Raw genomic sequence first — 11,956 nt, 5'->3', positions numbered from 1 at the left:
TTAATAGCGATGCGCTGTACCTGTGTGATTTAAGTACTTTTTAACAGCCGATGTTAATAGCGATGCTGTACCTGTGTTTAAGACTTTTTCACGCCGATGTTAATAGCGATGCTGTACCTGTGCTAAAGACTTTTTCACACGGGCGATGTTAATAGCGATGCTGTACCTGTGCTTAAGACTTTTTCACGCCCAATGTTAATTTTTCACAGCGATGCTGTACCTGTGCTAAATACTTTTTCACGCCGATGTTAATAGCGATGCTGTACCTGTGCTTAAGACTTTTTCACGCCGATGTTAATAGCGATGCTGTACCTGTGCTTAAGACTTTTTCACGCCGATGTTAATAGCGATGCTGTACCTGTGCTTAAGACTTTTTCACGGCCGATGTTAATAGCGATGCTGTACCTGTGCTTAAGACTTTTTCACGCAATGCGATGTTAATAGCGATGCGTACGGCGATACTGTCCTTGTGTTTTAGACTTTTTCACGGCAATGTTAATAGCGATGCTGTACCTGTTAAAGCGCTTTTTTCACGGCAGAATGTTAATAGCGATGCTGTACCTGTGTTTAAAGGACTTTTTCACGGCGATGTTAATAGCGATGCTGTACCTGTTAATAGCGATGCTGTACCTTTTCATATTGCGTTTTTAAAACCTTGCTATCAGATGTTTAATAGCGATGCTGTACCTGTTTAAGACTAGCAATGCACGGTACCTGTTAATAGCGATGCTGTACCTGTGTTTTAAACTTTTTCATGGCGTTGTTAATAGCGATGCTGTACCTGTTTAATAGCGATGCTGTACCTGTGTTTAATGAACTTTTTCATGGCGTTGTTAATAGCGAACCTGCTGTATGTACCTGTTTAAGAGCGTTGTTGTACCTGTTAATAGCGATGCTGTACCTGTGTTTTAAGACTTTTTCATGGCGTTGTTAATAGCGATGCTGTATGTTAATAGCGATGCTGTACCTGTTAATAGCGATGCTGTACCTGTTAATAGCTATGCTGTACCTGTGTTTTAAACTTTTTCATGACGTTGTTAATAGCGATGCTGTACCTGTTAATAGCGATGCTGTACCTGTTAATAGCGATGCTGTACCTGTTAATAGCGATGCTGTACCTGTGTTTTAAACTTTTTCATGGCGTTGTTAATAGCAATGCTGTACCTGTTAATAGCGATGCTGTACCTGTGTTTTTTAACTTTTTCACCTTGTTGTTAATAGCGATGCTGTATCTGTTAATAGCGATGCTTGTACCTGTTTAATAGCGATTTTCATGTACCTTGTTTTAGCGATGCTGTTCCTTTGTAATAGCGATGCTTTTACCGTGTTAATAGCGATGCTGTACCTGTTAATAGCGATGCTGTACCTGTGTTTTTAAACTTTTCAAGACTTTTTCATGGCGTTGTTAATAGCGATGCTGTACCTTTTTCACGTGTTAATAGCGATGTTGTGTATTTGTTTTTATAACTTTTTCTGTAATAGCGATGCTGTTACCTGTTTGTAAACTTTTTCACGGCGATGTTAATAGCGATGCTGTACCTGTGTTTTAAGAGATGGCTTTTCACGGCATAATTAATATGCTGTACCTGTTATAAAGCGATGCTGTACCTGTTTTAAGTTTTTCACGCCTGTTAATAGCGATGCTGTACCTGTGGTTTTAAGACTTTTTCACGTACGTGTTAATAGCGATGCTGTACCTGTTTTTAATACTTTTTCACGCCGTTGTTAATAGCGATGCTGTACCTGTGTTTAACTTTTTTCACCATGCGTTGTTAATAGCGATGCTGTACCTGTGTTTTAAACTTTTTCACGGCAATGTTAATAGCGATGCTGTACCTGTGTTTTAAACTTTTTCACGCCGATGTTAATAGCGATGCTGTACCTGTGTCATAGCGATTTTAATAGGCATGGCTGTGTTTTCAATAGCGATGGCTTTGTACCGATGCTTTTTAAACTTTTTCACGTACAATGTTAATAGCGATGCTGTACCTGTGTTTATAAACTTTTTCATGCGTTGTTTAATGTAAATAACTTTTTCACGGCGATGTTAATAGCGATGCCTGTACCCTGTGTTTTAAACTTTTTCACGGCGATGTTAATAGCGATGCTGTACCTGTGTTTTAAACTTTTTTCACGGCGACCTGTTAATAGCGAATGCTGATACTGTTAATAGCGATGCTGTACCTTTTAAACTTTTTCATCATGGCGATGTTTAAATAGCGATGCTGTACCTGTGTTTTAAACTTTTTCACGGCGATTGTTAATAGCGATGCTGTACCTGTGTTTTTAGACTTTTTTAGCGACGGCGTTGTTTAGCGATGCTGTACCTGTGTTTTAAACTTTTTCACGGCAATGTTAATAGCGATGCTGTACCTGTGTTTTAAACTTTTTCACGGCAATGTTAATAGCGATGCTGTACCTGTGTTTTAAACTTTTTCACGGCGATGTTAATAGCGATGCTGTACCTGTGTTTTAAACTTTTTCACGGCGTTGTTAATAGTGATACTGTACCTGTGTTTTAAACTTTTTCACGGCAATGTTAATAGCGATGCTGTACCTGTGTTTTAAACTTTTTCACGGCAATGTTAATAGCGATGCTGTACCTGTGTTTTAAACTTTTTCACGGCGATGTTAATAGCGATACTGTACCTGTGTTTTTAAAACTTTTAATAGCACTTTTTTTCATGGCGATGTTAATAGCGAATGCTGTATCCTGTGTTTTAAGCTTTTTCACGGCAATGTTAATAGCGATGCTGTACCTGTGTTTTAAACTTTTTCACGGCGATGTTAATAGCGATGCTGTACCTGTGTTTTAAACTTTTTCACGGCAATGTTAATAGCGATGCTGTGTTTGTATACCTTTTGTGTTTTAAAATGCACTTTTTCACGGCGAGATGTTAATTAGTGATACTGTACCTGCAAACTTTTTCACGGCGATGTTAATAGCGATGCTGTACCTGTGTTTTTAAACTTTTTACACGGCGATGTTATTAGCGATATGCTTTACCTGTGTTTTAAAACTTTTTCACGGGGATGTTAATAGCGATGCTGTACCTGTGTTTTAAACTTTTTCACGCGATGTTAATAGCGATTACTTGTACCTGTGTTTTAAACTTTTTTCACGGCGGTGTTAATAGCGATGCTGTATCTTGTTTTTTAAACTTTTTCACGCTTCACGGCGATGTTAATAGCGATACTGTACCTGTGTTTTTAAAACTTTTTCACGGCGAGTTAATAGCGATGCTTATCTGGTGTTTTAAATACTTTTTTCACGGCCGATGTAATAGGCGATATACTGTCCTGTGTTTTAAACTTTTTCACGGCAATGTTAATAGCGATGCTGTATCTGTGTTTTAAACTTTTTCACGGCAATGTTAATAGCGATGCTGTACCTGTGTTTTAAATTTTTTCTCGGCGATGTTAATAGCGATACTTTACATGTGTTTTAAACTTTTTCATGGCGATGTTTTTCCGCGATACTCTCCTTGTGTTTTAAACTTTTTCACAGCGATGTTAATAGCGATGATGTTCCTGTGTTTTAAACTTTTTTCGCGGTATTTTTTTCGCGATACTGTACCTGTGTTTTAAACTTTTTCATGGCGATGTTAATAGCGATGCTATACCTGTGTTTTAAACTTTTTCACAGCGATGTTAATAGCGATGATTTCCTGGGTGGTTTAAACTTTTTTCGCGGCTATTTTTTTTGCGCGATACTGTACCTGTGTTTTTAAACTTTCATGGCGATTTTAATAGCGATGCTATACCTGTGTTTTAAACTTTTTCACGGCGATGTTAATAGCGATGCCGTCCTTGAATGACCTTAGTTGTTAACCCATCCGTCACCATTCATTTATTTTCCGTCTCCATGGCATCAAACTCTCTACACAGACGACAGTTCCTAACATAAAATTTAACTCATGAAATCTTGACCTGAAATTGACCAAATGATTCTTGGTCAAAATCAAAATTTCTTGATGTTAAAGTTCAGTCGACATCTGTTCCATTTTGTCTCAAAGTTTAAAACCCGAAATTGAGAATTCTGCTTACCATTGTTAAGGACATTTTGCCTATATAACCTTCCCCGAGCCCCTTCTTCACACTCCTCCCATTAAATCACCATGGCTCATTATGATCTAATGACTTTTTGTTCTGCAGTAATTCCGGACACATTTCAACTAAGTTAATCTAAATCAGAAAGTAGATACGGTTCCGTAAATTAATGTCGTATTTTGATGGTTGTGAGGGATGACCTTGATTAAACATCTAGCTAACAGCACACACGGGACACTACATCACGGCCAGACCACAGCAGCCAAAATTACATGACGTTTTTAGTAAAGAAAACATGTAACTTAGACAGGCTTGATGAGAGTGGGGAGTTAAGACGACGGCATTGGTGATTCAGCGTCAAGGACACGCTTTGATATCTCTGGCAATTCAAACGTAATTCTGTTCCTGATCTATATACTATATATAATCAACCGGTAATCCCCCTTAATATATCTTCTCTTTTTATCTGTTAAACACTTCCGGGCACCTACTAGTCCCATATATAGTATATATCCACAACTTTCATCCCTCTCCTTTCACTTTGTACCCCGTGACATATACGCAGTAAATTCCCTGTAACTTAAATGGCAGCCACTTTCCACGTGACTACTAAAATTAATCAAAAGCATCATTACAGTTTAATGCTAATTATTTTTTTCCTCATGAATTGTTTTAGTTAGTTTTCAGCATAATAATACAATTCAAAGTACACATAACAATGAATACAGTACATACACTAGACGATTCTTATTGGTACATTGGAATTTTCATACTTGTAGCTATGACAGGAATAAGTAAAGATTAAATTTGGTCTAATATCAACTATTTATTTCAATGTATCAGGAAAATACAAGATAATTAATTACCGTAACATTGCTTATATATTGGGCTACTGATCAAATGTTTGAATTAATCTCAATGATCTTCACTTGATTCATTCCTAATTGATGATTGATTGAAAAAGAAAGCATTTGAAACATCAATTTTAAAAATGAATAGTAATAAGATTTTTTTGTCAATTCGACGTCATTAGACGTCATTTTTCAAGATGGCTGCCGAAATCCACTGAAAACTGCATTCAGATTATTTCTCGGCCGTTTTACTAATTTTTCTTTAATTCATTATAAGAAGATTATTGATTATATTTTGTTTTGATAAAAGCATTTTAGGGAATTTTCTATGACGGCATTATAAGGCTGCCATTTTCTAAGACGGCTGCCCAAACTACTGAAACTATAGATCGATATTTTCCCATTTTAAGTCTTTCTCAATGATGCTTGAATAATTCACAAGTATTTGACTACAATTCATATATTTCGTTTGATAAATAGTACTTCAGGGAAATTATATATGAAGGCGTTGGCTGCTATTTTACAAAATGTCCCCCAAACCGCGATATTAATGATTGATTCTTTGGCCGATTTTATTCTTAGATTATCCAGCTTTCAACTTCTAAAACATTTTTCTGATTTAACAGTAAATTGACCGTATATTTTCAAACCAATAAATTTCATGTCTGCAAATAGGATTGAAAGTCATTTAACGGCAAATTAACCGTATGTTTTCAAACCAATTGTATTTCATGTGTGCAAATAGGATTGGAAGTCAATGATCTTATTGAGAAATAGCATACTTGTAAGTCTTTGTAATATTTTCACCAAATTGTAAATTGAATTTTACAAAGATTAAAGTTCTCTCCCTCTTCACATCAACATACAATGTACACGGAAGCCATTTTGGAAAATCGTTGACCATCTAGGTGGGATAATAGAAGTCATGTGACTCCAATCACTCAGAAGGCTGGAAAATAGATAATTCCAGAACAATTCAAGAAATCTTCTGGAACTACAGGAAATCTAATTGTGACATAACCTAATGGACTGCCATAAGCAAGTTTTACTAAGCTAAAACAAATTATAAAACAGGTAAACATGAGTAGCATCATTTTCATTAATTTCTCCGTCCAACAATGGAGGACAGAAACTGCCGGTTTTTAGATTTTTTTAAAATCCTTCATTTATGATCATTTGAACAATAACTGATGATTGATGGTCTATATAAGAGTCTAATTAACACAAGGTAAAACCTCAAGGATCAAACTGGCAATTAAAATCAAGGTTTTACATTTTTTTTGTTCATCCATTTTCTTCCATTCGTGAGAAGCAATCCTTTATTCAATGAATGTTTTTTTTTGTACAATGAAACAAACACAAAATCACCACCACCACCAACAACAACAACAACAACAAACAAAAATGAAAACAAAATCCTTTTCGCTGAAACGTTTAAATTCAAATAAACAGAGATTGGCTCCTAAACCATTTGCATTAATAGATCGTGTCTTGAGCGGCACAAAGCCATACTTAATCGTTTCAAAGTCTTCATTTTTAATTGTTCCGACATTGTCATTGTTTTCTGTGTGAATGTGTTTATGAGATTAGGTTAGTCTAGGACATTACTTAGTATTTGTATCAAAGACATACGTTGATAATCACAATGTAACTCAGCTTCGCTAGGGAGAGTGTAGTTGAAGGAAACTGTGGTTACTAGTAGTTAAATTATCAAAATATATGACCCTATAATGATATTGATGTTTTAGTGAGAAAGATTGTGAGATGCATTTTAAGACCATGTGAAGCGTTTGGGATGATTTTGATGGTTAGCCGAGAAAATAAATCGGAAACGCTGCTCATCTCATAACCGAATTACTTTACGATGGTATTTGTTTGGTGTCATCTGTGTTAACAAACAAAACAAACATTTAATCAAACTCAATGAATACCTTCCACCATAGGAATGACCTTGGCCTGGCTTTGTCACCTTTATATGTGGGCAATAACACAATCAGTGGGGATTCTAGATAATACACGGGTCCTGGATGTTGTTAAAATGGAAGTTTACAGGATCAATTTAATACAATCATGTTGATTTTATTTATATAAAAAACAACACCCATATTGTTGACAAATGAAATTGCAAAATTTAGTGACCCCATAATTTCAACGCGTAATTTCATATAGTCTATGTTCACCGTTCTTGACTAATTTGTCTTATATCGTAGAGTTAGCGTCATTTATATCGTATAGTTAAGTGTCCTTTATATCGTAGGGTAAGTGTCATTTATATCGTAGAGTTAGCGTCATTAATATCGTATGCGTCAGTAATATCGTAGGGTAAGTGTCATTTATATCGCAGAGTTAGTGTCATTTATATCGTAGAGTTAGCGTCATTAATATCGTAAAGTTAACCGCATTTATATCGTATAGTTAAGTGTCATTTATATCGTAAAGTTAGCGTCATTTATATCGTAAAGTTAGCGTCATTTATGTCGTAGAGTTAGCGTCATTTATATCGTAGAGTTAGCGTCATTTATGTCGTAGAGTTAGCGTCATTTATACCATTTATATCGTAGAGTAAGTGTCATTTGTATCATTTATATCGTAGAGTAGTGTCATTTGTATCATTTATATCGTAGAGTTAGCGATTTATATTGTATCGTATACGTCATTTAGAGTAAGTTTCGTAGAGTTAGCGAATTTTATATCGTAGAGTAAGTGATAATCATTTAATCGTAGATTTAGCGTCATTTATAAGAGAGTTAGCGAAATTTATGTTATATGACACATGTGTTATGCCGTTTTCTGATTGGTCTAGACCGCCCGGACAGGTCTTGACAAAATGCAATGTCAACCTGAGACCGATGAACACCTGTTCAGAGGATCCGGTAACCTCGCTTTAAATAGACACAGGAATTCCCTGTCTCTTCCACATCTTTGACCAATCAAAATAGAGTATTGTCGATCATCGGGCAATAGCCAAATCCAACATGGCAGACAACAGTGAGGTAGGATTAGGAAAGATATTTTAACACATTTTAAATGTAGTTATATGTTAGAAAGTTATATTTTGTGAGGAAGTACAGCAAAAATACTAAAAGTACCTACTGGGGATACGTGGATGAAGACTTTCTTGATTTTTTGTTTATTTAATTAGTCATTCCGCTGTCCTTGCTTCGAAATTGTTCCGAATAGCAAAACTTGTATCAATATATCATTTCATATAACAAAACAATTATTGACATTTTTGTAGGTTAAGACGAGAAATTGTTAAACCTTTGAAATGTGATATTACCCTCCCTGGCCTGACACTAAAATAGGAGTGTCCTCGATGGAATATCACATTTCTCTCAGGTTTAACATTTCCTCGTAGGATTAACCTACAAAATGTCAGTATCTATGTTTAGAAAGTTTATATAGGAAGTACAAGCAAAAATCAGGTGTGTAAGTGTCATTGATTTATATTTCGGAGTATTAAATTAATAGCAAAAACTTATATCAATATATCGTATATAACATAAACAATTAGTGACATTTTAACGTTTGAGAAAGTATTTATATCGTAAGGTAAGTGTCATTTTAACATATAACCTACGAAAAAGTCATTTTAGTATATCGTAGAGTAAGTGTCATTTTATCGTAGAGTTGATCGACCATTTATATCGTAGAGTTAGCGTCATTTATATCGTAGAGTTAGCGTCATTTATATCGTAGAGTAAGTGTCATTTATATCGTAGAGTTAGCGTCAATTATATCGTAGAGTGAGCGTCATTTATATCGTAGAGTTAGCGTCATTTATATCGTAGAGTAAGTGTCATTTATATCGTAGAGTTAGTGTCATTTATATCGTAGAGTGAGCGTCATTTATATCGTAGAGTTAGCGTCATTTATATCGTAGAGTTAAGCGTCATTTATATCGTAGAGTTAGCGTCATTTATATCGTAGAGTTAGCGTCATTTATATCGTAGAGTTAGCGTCATTTATATCGATCGTAGAGTAAGTGTCATTTATATCGTAGAGTTAGCGTCATTTATATCGTAGAGTATATCGTAGAGTATAGCGTCATTTATATCGTAGAGTTAGCGTCATTTATATCGTAGAGTAAGTGTCATTTATATTCGTAGAGTTAGCGTCATTTATATCGTAGAGTAGTGTCATTTATATGCGTAGAGTTAGCGTCATTATATCATTTATATCGTAGAGTAAGTGTCATTTATATCGTAGAGTAAGTGTCATTTATATCATAGAGTTAGTGTCATTTTTTTCGTAGAGTATTAGCGTCATTTATATCGTAGAGTTAAGTGTCATTTATATCGTAGAGTTAGCGTCATTTATATCGTAGAGTTAGCGTCATTTATATCGTAGAGTTAGCGTCATTTATATCGTAGAGTTAGCGTCATTTATATCGTAGAGTTAGCGTCATTTATATCGTAGAGTTAGCGTCATTTATATCGTAGAGTTAGCGTCATTTATATCGTAGAGTTAGCGTCATTTATATCGTAGAGTTAGCGTCATTTATATCGTAGAGTTAGCGTCATTTATATCGTAGAGTTAGCGTCATTTATATCGTAGAGTTAGTGTCATTTATAGCAGAGTTAGCGTCATTTATATCGTAGAGTTAGTGTCATTTATATCGTAGAGTTAGCGTCATATCGTAGATAGCGTCGTAGAGTTAGCGTCATTTATATTTTATCGTAGAGTTAGCGTCATTTTATATCGTAGAGTTAGCGTCATTTATATCGTAGATTTAGCGTCATTTATATCGTAGAGTTAGCGTCATTTATGTGTAGAGTTAGCGTCATTTATATTGTAGAGTTAGCGTCATTTATATAATAGAGTAAACGGCATTTTTATCGTAGAGTTAACGTCATTTTTATCGTAGAGTGTGTCATCGTCATTAATGTGTCGTTTCAATAGTAGAGTTAGTGTCATTTATATCGTAGATTAGCGTCATTTATATCGCAGTGTTACCGTCATTTATATCAAAGAGTGAGCGTCATTTATAGCGTAGAGATAGTGTCATTTACATCGTAGAGTTAGCGTCTTTTATATTGTAGAGTTAGCGTTTATATTGTAGAGTTAGCGTCAATTATATCGTAGCCCTGCAGGTAGGGCGGTAGAATTGTACCTGCTGCCCCTATTGCATGATCGTAAAAGGCGACTAAATTTAGGATCTTATCTTTTCTCTTCTTCCAACTGACTTTATCTTCCCTTGGCACCGCCTCACATTTGGCCTTGAGTTGAGCGTTCGCCCCTGTGAGGAATGCTCTTGGTTCTGTCCCCTGGCCGAGACACACCAAAGTCTATAAAAGTGGTAGTTTCTGCTCCTGCTTAGCGCTCAGCATACAGGGAGTGGGACGACTGGTTCGCCCGTTGTCAGTATAATGTGACCGGGTGGGGTGTGTTGCTTGGTGTCTTTGGCGGCATACTTCAGTGATATAGCACTATAAAAAGGGCAACAGTTCCACTATACAAGAAGACACAACATGAATATACCGCAGTCTCCCAAAACATGCACCTCGCACAACATACTCGCAACACACCACATACATGGGAGGCCGTCCTTACATGACAATAGCTGTTAATAGGACGTTAATTAATTAAACAAATAAACAAACAAACAAACGAGTTAGTGTCATGTATATCGTAGAGTTAGCGTCATTTATATCGCAGGGTTAGTGTCATGTTTATCGTAGAGTAAGTGTCATGTATATCGTAGAGTTAGCGTCATTTATATCGTAGAGTTAGCGTCATTTATATCGTAGAGTTAGCGTCATTTATATCGTAGAGTAAGCGTCATTTATATCGTAGAGTTAGCGTCAATTATATCGTAGAGTGAGCGTCATTTATATCGTAGAGTTAGCGTCATTTATATCGTAGAGTAAGTGTCATTTATATCGTAGAGTTAGCGTCAATTATATCGTAGAGTGAGCGTCATTTATATCGTAGAGTTAGCGTCATTTATATCGTAGAGTAAGTGTCATTTATATCGTAGAGTTAGCGTCAATTATATCGTAGAGTGAGCGTCATTTATATCGTAGAGTGAGCGTCATTTATATCGTAGAGTTAGCGTCATTGATATCATTTATATCGTAGAGTAAGTGTCATGTATATCGTAGAGTTAGTGTCATTTACATCGTAGAGTTAGCGTCATTTATATCGTAGAGTTAGCGTCAATTATATCGTAGAGTGAGCGTCAATTATATCGTAGAGTTAGCGTCATTGATATCATTTATATCGTAGAGTAAGTGTCATTTATATCGTAGAGTTAGCGTCAATTATATCGTAGAGTTAGCGTCATTTACATCGTAGATTTAGCATAATTTATATTGTGAGTTAGTGTCATTATATTGTAGAGTTAGCGTCATTTATATCGTACAACTAGCGTCATTTGAGGACTCGCCGACTTTCATCGACACAGGCACCTTTACCACTCGACCATCACCAGAAACGATTTCTTTTTGCTTTACCTTTCTTATCGCGAATCTATATGTTACGTACTAAATGACAATTTTCTATTGATTAATTGATTTACCCTTTCAAAACTATTTCCATTTAAATATCATTTGAAGACTTGCAACTGGTTAACAAAATTCAGAATAATATGATTGACACACGGTCTAGAAAATCCTTCTCATTCTTCCTTTTGATTGAATTAACTTTAAAAGCCAGAAACAATGAGAAAACTCCCCGAAGCTTTCAAAAGATAAAGTGCATTTCTTTTCATTAAATTATCTCAAAAATGATTATAATAAAACATATCCGAAATATTAAGTGCATTTCTTTTCACGAAATTATCGTTAAAATGTTAATAAAAACAATAAAAAAATCAAAATATAAAGTGCATTACAAATAAATTGTCTGATTGAAAGTATTTTAGAAAATTGTTTTCAGAGAAAAGAATGTCTGCCTTCAGCTTGGATTCCGAAAGAAATGAAGATAATTTATAATTAAGTGGCACAGAGTATCTCACAATACCGACCCGTGCTTTAATACAATTGTCGCCTATTCAATTTACAAATGGTAAAACAAACGCTTAGGCTAATACCGAAAAAAGTTCTCGCTAGTTA

The sequence above is a fragment of the Argopecten irradians genome, chromosome 9 (genome assembly GCF_041381155.1).
Source record: "Argopecten irradians isolate NY chromosome 9, Ai_NY, whole genome shotgun sequence".
NCBI classification, from domain to species: Eukaryota; Metazoa; Mollusca; class Bivalvia; order Pectinida; family Pectinidae; genus Argopecten; species Argopecten irradians.
Note: the sequence above shows the minus strand (reverse complement) of the source record.